This window comes from Nuphar pumila, chromosome 6 (genome assembly GCF_984573655.1).
Source record: "Nuphar pumila chromosome 6, dmNupPumi1.hap1.1, whole genome shotgun sequence".
Lineage (NCBI taxonomy): Eukaryota > Viridiplantae > Streptophyta > Magnoliopsida > Nymphaeales > Nymphaeaceae > Nuphar > Nuphar pumila.
The window spans coordinates 9,136,891-9,144,786 of record NC_143254.1 but is presented as its reverse complement, the minus strand read 5'-3'; the positions used below and the strand labels follow the sequence as shown (position 1 = coordinate 9,144,786).

The following is a 7,896-nucleotide window of genomic DNA, read 5'->3' as shown; positions in this document are numbered from 1 at the left end:
TCTCTTAAATCCATTTCTATTCTTAAATACCATTTGATTTTCTCAGTCCATTCCAATTTCAAACTTCAAAATCTAAATTCAATTCCATCTCAAGTATTCATTTCCTTTCTTAAATTCAAGTTCAAAATTCAAAGTCCATTCCCGACTTTGAAACTTCATTTTCAAAAGCTTCAAGTCATTCTTTCTCAAAATCAAGATTTGTTCTTCCAATTCTGATTTACTTTAAAGACTTAGAACTTCTCTGATCTATCTCAAGTTCTAAAGTTAGATTCAAACATTTCTTCACTCCCTTATCAAGTTCATCTCAGAACACTTGGAAATTTTCAAAAACATCTTTTTAAAAGAAGCATACATCTTTGCATGGCACAAGCATGATTCTTTGTGCATCTAGAGTTAGAATAAATTATTAGATTATATTTAGGCAAAACAAAAGGCATAGATTCGACCCTTGGTTTGATTACCCCGGGTAAAGGCGTCAGGAACGGTTGAACCTCGTACCGACGAGCGGATCCCGTCTCCCAGTTTTCCCGCAAATATTTCAAAAACGGAGGCGAGTAATCTTTTAAATCTTTTCAAATCAAGGTCAAGTGAGACCGCGTAAAATAGTTCCTCTTCTCTTCTTCTTTCTTTCTTTTCTCTTTTCTCTTTCTTTTCTTTCTTTTATTTTACTCCCTTCAAAAAGGAGGAAAATAGAGGTTAGAAAAAGAAAAGAGAATGAAGAGAGAGAAACAACGAGAGAATTTTTTTTTGCGATGATCACACTGTTGCAACTGGCAAAGTTAATGCCAACTTAATCACTAGATACACATAAGAAAATACAATGTGCTTTTGAGTTGCTACCATCATCTCTGCTAGCTCTGCTAAAGATTTTAAACTTGAAAACTGATCACTGTTTCGCATGTCTGCAATATATATATATTCAATTGATTTTCAAGTCTAATTATGTTTACTGTAGAAAAGTCCTTGGGGTAAAGCTCAGCAAGACGAATCAACTTATCTTTATCAAAAGCAGAAAAAAAATTCTTTGGACTCAAGCATGCCATTGAAAAGAGGAGCTCTGTATTTGCTTCAGTGAAACGATCATTCAACTCTTGAAGTTGTAAATCAATAATAGCATAAAACACATCAATACGATAATGATGCAATGTGGTGATCTTTTCAACCTTACGTCTTGGTCGTCCTTGAGGTGTATGTGAGTCCCCTAGACCAGGAATCAGAATATCAAATCTCTTATAAAAGATGAACACTCTGTTTATAAGAGAGTCCCATCCATTGTCTCTCAGACCTTGAAGGCACTGTTTTGATATAGTGACTAAACTCATAGCATTCACAATGTCTTGATCTTTTTGCTGAAGTGCTTGTGAAAGATCATCAGTTATTCCCAAAACTTTACACATCAAATATAAGCAAAAAAAATTCAAAATCTTGCAATTGATGATATAAAATAATTGCATCTGAGTTTTTCCTGAATATGTATCTTCTGCAATGAAATCTAACACTTGAATAACAGAAGAATACATATTGAGTAAATTAACCAAAGCATCGTAATGAGAACCCCACCGAGTATCACCAGGTCGTTTGGAACTTATTTCTTGATTTAATCCTCGTCCTGTTTCAAGTTCACCCAATGCAAGTGCTTCAACAATTCGCATAAATTCTGCTTCTCGAATAAGCTCAGATCTCTTGCATGAAGTGGCAATCAGAAGCAAAGCCCCAATCGATAATCGAGGGACAGAGGGCAAAGCCCCTTGTCGGGAAGGGCTCGCAGAGGCAAAGGGGGTGAAGCCCCCCACCGGAAAAACACAAGTTGGGAAAGTCAAGCGACCCAGATGATGTATGAACTACCATTTCCATTCAATGACCTGACATGATAAATCTTATACATCTTCCTACTCAGATAGCACAACCAAGCAGAAAGCATTCACATTGGCCAACCTAATCCCCAAGCATTCAAGTTTTAAGGTATGTCCATAAAAAATCTCGATCCAAATATGATTTGGATCAACCCATACCATCCCGAGTAGGGATGACAGTGGACCCCCAAAGCGGGGCCGTGCCTCACCCCGTTTGGATCGGGGATGAAGGGTATGAAACGATGATGGAGGCGGGGAAGAAGGTTAAAATCCATACCCGTTAGGGGATGGAGGCGGGGATGGACGTAAACTTTTGCCCGCCTCGCCCGGACCCGTCCCCGTCACTTTTCCCAGCAATATCCCCGCCCCGCCTCATTCCCGTTTGAATCGGGGATGGAGAACATGAAACGAGGATGAAGGCAGGGGTGGAGGTTAAAATCCATCCCAGCCGGGGATGGAGGTTCTAATCTTGGGGGGGGAGACCTTGTCCCCCGCCCCGTGACATATGCCAGCCGAGTTTGAGTCACGATTTTTGCCAGATATCTTATTAGACATGGCTTGAACCTATGCATTTATGACGAGAGTAAGTGTTAAAACTAAACGGATCTGGATTTGAGATTTCATTTTCTTGACCCGGCAAAACTTGAACCCAAACCCCAATCCGAACCTCTGATACGGTGATACCCAACCCCTGGTAGACCTCATAGCGCGGGTCAGGGGAACACATTCGGTCCGGGTCGGATAGCTCGAACCATATTGCCTCTCACTGTTCGTCATTTCCAAGGGGTTAGGGTTTCCCCCTTCGTTATTTAACTCCCTAGATCCGGACCGTCCATCTCTAAGGGGTTAGGGTTTCCACCTTTGTTATTTAACTCCCTAGATTTGACCCGTCCATCGCGAGAGGAGAAAGGGCGGAGTTGCAGAGTCTTTCCTGAAGCCCAAGAATAGTGCGTCTCTCTCTCTCTCTCTAACACACTAGTTCGAAAACTAGATCGAAGTCTGAAAGAAACGCTATGGATTTTGGGGCTTTGGTGATCTCGCATTATCGTGATTTGCTGTTTTTCTTGTTTGTTTTGTGGTGCTTGCGTTGTTACTGGATTAATAAATCTGGTCTTATTACCAGTTGAGTAATTTCACATTGATTACAAATTTAGGGTATAGCGTTAACCTTTTTGCTGGCTCTTTTTGTATTTTTTTCATATTTGTTCTCTTTACGTTGTTATCCTTGGGTAGTCTTAGGGTTTCTGAGATTGGTTTCATCTCATAAGCTCAAATATCACTGCTTTAAGTTCGATTTCTTTGTGGGCACTCGCTGTTGTGCTTTAAGTTTGGGTTTAACTAATGCTTCTTTATCTGGTCATTTCGGATCTTCCAGTATCCAATCGACTCGTTCCCTTGAAGCAAGAGTGAGAGCTTCCTTCCTTGATATTCTTATGCATCTGTCTGAAGCTTATGAGCTTTCAGATGCTTGTGAGGAAGCTTACACCTTTTCTAGTCTTTAAAGCTTTTATCTTCTGCTTTTTTACCATTTATTAGGTTGATTTGTTTTTACTTTTTTTGTTGCCATATCTTATGCTTCTGGATCAATCCCTTGTTGTTTGTTTTTGCTTTAGTTTTGTCTCTTTGTTCCCTTTTCAATGTTTGATATAAATTTATTCATTCAAAGAATCATATTGCATAAAGAACGCTTTGGTCTCTCCTTTTTGCTGTCATTGTTGCTGCTTCTTAATCTGGTCTTAAGGATCCTTTTTAGTTCCTTGTTGACTCGTTCCCTTGAAGCGATAGTAAAATTTTCATCGTTACTCATCTATGTCTATTGAAAGTGGCCTTCTTGCGATGCTGCTTTTTGATGAATGGAGCGGTGCTACATCTGTCTTGTCGCCTTTGTTTTGTTTAGAAGGTTTGCAATTTTCTTATGTTTCATATACTTTATGGTTGTTCTTTGCGGATCTTGTGTGTGTGTGTGTGTGTCTGTGTTTATGATGTTTGATAGCTACTGTTTTTTCCTTTTACTTTTGTGGAGTATTGGTTTTGCTATTGCTTTTTATTCTGGTAATTTCGGATCATTTGGTATCCATTTGACCCGTTCCTTTGCAGCAATAATGTGAGCTTCCTTATTTATTCTTGTGCATCTGTCTTAAGTTTGTGAGCTATCAGATGTTTGTCAGGAAGATGATACCTATTTTCTTCTTTGTAGCTTTTCTTTTTGTTTTGTCTTTCATTTATTAGGTCGGTTTCTTTCCTTTACCATTGTCCTATATACTCGTTTAATAGCGTTTTTGTATTTTGACTTATTGTTAGCGCACCGGTGATGACTTCATAGACCTGTAATGATTGCTAAGATGATCGCATTAATGAACATCTAAGAGGCTGAGGTGCGTGATTATGTATACGATGGGCCGAACTTCTCTATGTATATAGATTTCCTGTGCGGTTTTTTTCTTCAACATCTTTTAATCTTTGATTTACAACAGTGTCACCATGATCCTGGACACATTGTTAGGGCCTGTTTGGTTGCAAATCCAGAAATTTAATCTTCTGGTTTTATAATTATTCAGTTCTTTTTAATTCTGCAAAATTATAGTGTTTGGATCAGAGTTGCCAGTTGGGGAAGCGGGAGTGGGAAGCGATTCGGGAAGCGAAAGCCGAAATCGTGGGATGACTTAGAAGTGAACCAAGAATCATCTCGGAAGTGACCTGGGAAGCGGGGAGGAAGTGAAAATGACAAATTAAAGGGGAAGCGAGCTTTCCCTAAATGGGAACACTTCCCAAATTTTTTTGGCACTTTCCAATACGATTTGGAAGCACCATTTTTCGCTCTTCCAAAACCTGCTTTGGAGAAGCGCGCTTCCCCATGTACTATGGCGCTTCTGGTAACCTTGTTTTGGATGTACTTCAAAATCTGAGAACTATCCAGCTTCTAGTCTTTGGTTGGTTTTCTTAGTTTCTTGAGATTTACTTGTGACTGCCAATAAATGGTATGACCTGACATGCCTTCAAAGGACATCCCTAGGTTTAATGGCTGTAACACAGAAGAAGGTTAGAAACATACCAGATGTTGGAGAAGTTAAGGTAGACCAAGACATGGATTCTACAAAATATTTGTATTTGTCAGAGACATAACTACTCACTTATTCACAACATTGCTTAAGAGCTAAAATCTTCATGTTCACCTTTGTTGTCTCAAATCCCTTTCTCCTGTCATCCTGAACAGGTTTTGCCAAAAGTTTTTTACTGAAATGGTTCAACAGTTTCTCAGATTCCCCTAACTCACTCGCCCCCAAATAATTCCTTCACAGAGTATTCAAGTTATCAAATGTGGGTGCATGGTTATATTTAAAAATTTAATTATGCTACGTCCAGTGTATAGAATGGAGTTGTAAAACTGATAAGACTTTGATATGGTATTTTTATTTAAAATGTCATAAAAGTGTCATTCTGATGTTAACTAGATCTCCATTCCATTGAAATTCTCTTTTCATTGTGTAGAAAGTGTAGACACAACAAATTTTCACTTCTTTGTCTTAGGGTTTTTTCTTTTTCCTCGCATTTTTTTTGTGTTTCTTCATATTTATTCTTATCACTGCCTTGGTATTTTTGGTAATCTTAGGGGTTTTTTGAGATCCATTTCATTTGACAAGGTCAGAAATCTGTTTTTTATGCTTTGGTTGCATTGCGGAAAATTGTTGTACTCTCCCTTGTTTCTTTTTTTGGCTTGAGGTCTAATTTGGTGCTGGTGTGATTATGCGATGATTGCAATTTTGCTGATCTTCAATTGGTTTCTTTGTTGTGGTTGAGTTGTTACAACGTCATCAGACACAGAGCCTTAAGAATTTGATCTTTTTTTTTTTGTTTTTCTTCCACACACACACACACAAAGAGGGTATGTCCCTGTCTTTATGATGCTTTATAACTTTTGTCTTTTCTTGTTTTTTTGCTTCGGTTGGGGTTTGGATTTAGCTAATGCTTCTTTATCTGGTCATTTCGGATAGTCCAGTATCCAATTGACTCGTTCCCTTGAAGCAAAAGTGAGAGCTTCCTTGTTATTCTTATGCATCTGTCTGAAGCATATGAGCTTTCAGATGCTTGTGAGGAAGCTTACACCTCTTTTAGTATTTCAAGCTGTAATGATCGTGAAGATGATCACAGTAATGAACATCTAAGGGACTGAGGTGCTTAATTATATATATGATGGTTTGAACTTCTCTATGTACAGATTTCCTGAAGTTTTTTTAACATCTTTTAAGCTTTGTCTTATAACAATTTCACCACTATCCTGCCGACATTGTTACTGAATAGGAACAGATTTGGATTTTCCTCACTCTGGAAGATGATGCCCTCTTTTACATTTTTAGCATGCTTTGTGCTCTTGTTGCTTCCTTAATCTTGTGCGGCTGCTTAGCTTTTGTCTTTTGTGGCTTATTCAAGGGAACCAAGATAGAAGGACCCCCTCGCTATCCATTTGCATGCATGTGCTGCATGTGGATGTTGGGGAGCTATATTGCTCCTGGAACCATATGTCTTACTGTAAATATTTAAAGCATTTTTTATTTACTTGTTGGTTCATATCGCCGACCCCAATTGTTTTGGGATGAAGGCGTAGTTGTTGTTGTTTTATTAAATTTCATAAATATAAATTATAATATGGTCTCAACATGCTCATAAGACAAAATAGACATCTAATATAATCTGAAAATATAAATTATGTTGTTTACGAACTATGGTCAAGAAATAAGGTTTTTTAGAAATGATTTTTTTCATAAAATCGCGTTTTGGGGTCCCGTAGACCTCCAATAATACCTGATATCGAACCGAGCACATGGTTGGGACTGGTATCACCTCTAATACATATTTGAAATTATATTCTAGCATATGGATGCACCCTTTGTGTTACATACATACGCACATGTTGATGATTCCTTATATGAAATCGCGTAGATGGAAAAATCATTGGATGTTCAATATGGGTGCATAGCTTCGCCACCAATGGATGTATAACCTCACCTCTAATATCTAATGAAGGTCTAAACCTAAGGTTTGAAGAAGAAGAGGGTAGCAAGCGATGGAGAGATGAAATTGAGTGAGGGCTCTCATCCTCGCATTTTATAGACTTTCCTAAAGTCTCTTTCCCAAAGAGACTTCTACCTCTATAAGAATTATATCCTTTCATGAGGCTTACCGACATGAAAACTCAATTGAATTAGACATTTAAATAGTCAATTTGCTTGCCCTTGAAACGTAGATCGACGTGTTGGTCTTGGATTTAATCATACATGCACAGATCGGATAAAATATTTAGTCAATATAAAAAAATATTTATTTTTGGGCTGCAATTAGGCATGAACTTTGGTCGACAATAAAACACTTAAATTAACACCAATTTGGGCGTGTAGATAGTCGATTTTGATGCACTCAAAATAAGGAATATCAAGGTCATCTGATTTAATTGATGGGCTACCGATTGACTTTATTCCGTTACGTTTGACAGGATTTCTATCTTAGAGAGGGTGATGATACAATTTCTATCTTGAGAGAAATACATTTTATCTAGATAGATCTTCTCAGCCTTATCATTGAATGGCATCACCTTTGGTGAAATAAAGTTGCTTTGGTTCACACGGATCAGTTGAGTTTGATTGTATTTAGATCCGATTTGAAATGATTAAACCCATAGCTTTATCAAGCTTTATGTTGTCGGCACGACGACCGCACGTAGATTAAGTCTTCTTGCATGGTGCGGTTTCTTCGGGTTATAAATTTAAAACAACAACAACTTGTTATCTGGGTTGGGGGAGTTCGGGTACCCCTGATGGTCGAATACCCGACCCGTTGACACACCGCCTAGCCCGCGTCAGGGACACGCAACCGGTCCGGGTCGGATAGCCCGAACCATATTGTGGCTCACTGTTCGGGCTATCTTAAGATCCGAACCGTCCATCTCTATGGGGCTAGGGTTTCCAACTTTGTATTTTAAGTCCTGAGATCCTATGATGCCATGGAATTCGTGGGCAGGCTACGAGAGAAGGAAGACCTTTCTGAGAGG

The 7,896-nt window shown here is 38.6% G+C and overlaps 1 non-coding gene across 1 annotated transcript; it reads left to right on the top strand.

Moving 5' to 3' along the window:
- Positions 1-4,154: 4,154 nt before the first annotated feature.
- LOC149833855 (small nucleolar RNA SNORD25) lies at positions 4,155-4,233 on the top strand. The gene has a single exon (XR_016432940.1). It is a non-coding gene; the product is annotated as a small nucleolar RNA SNORD25 (small nucleolar RNA).
- The last annotated feature ends 3,663 nt before the right edge of the window (positions 4,234-7,896 follow it).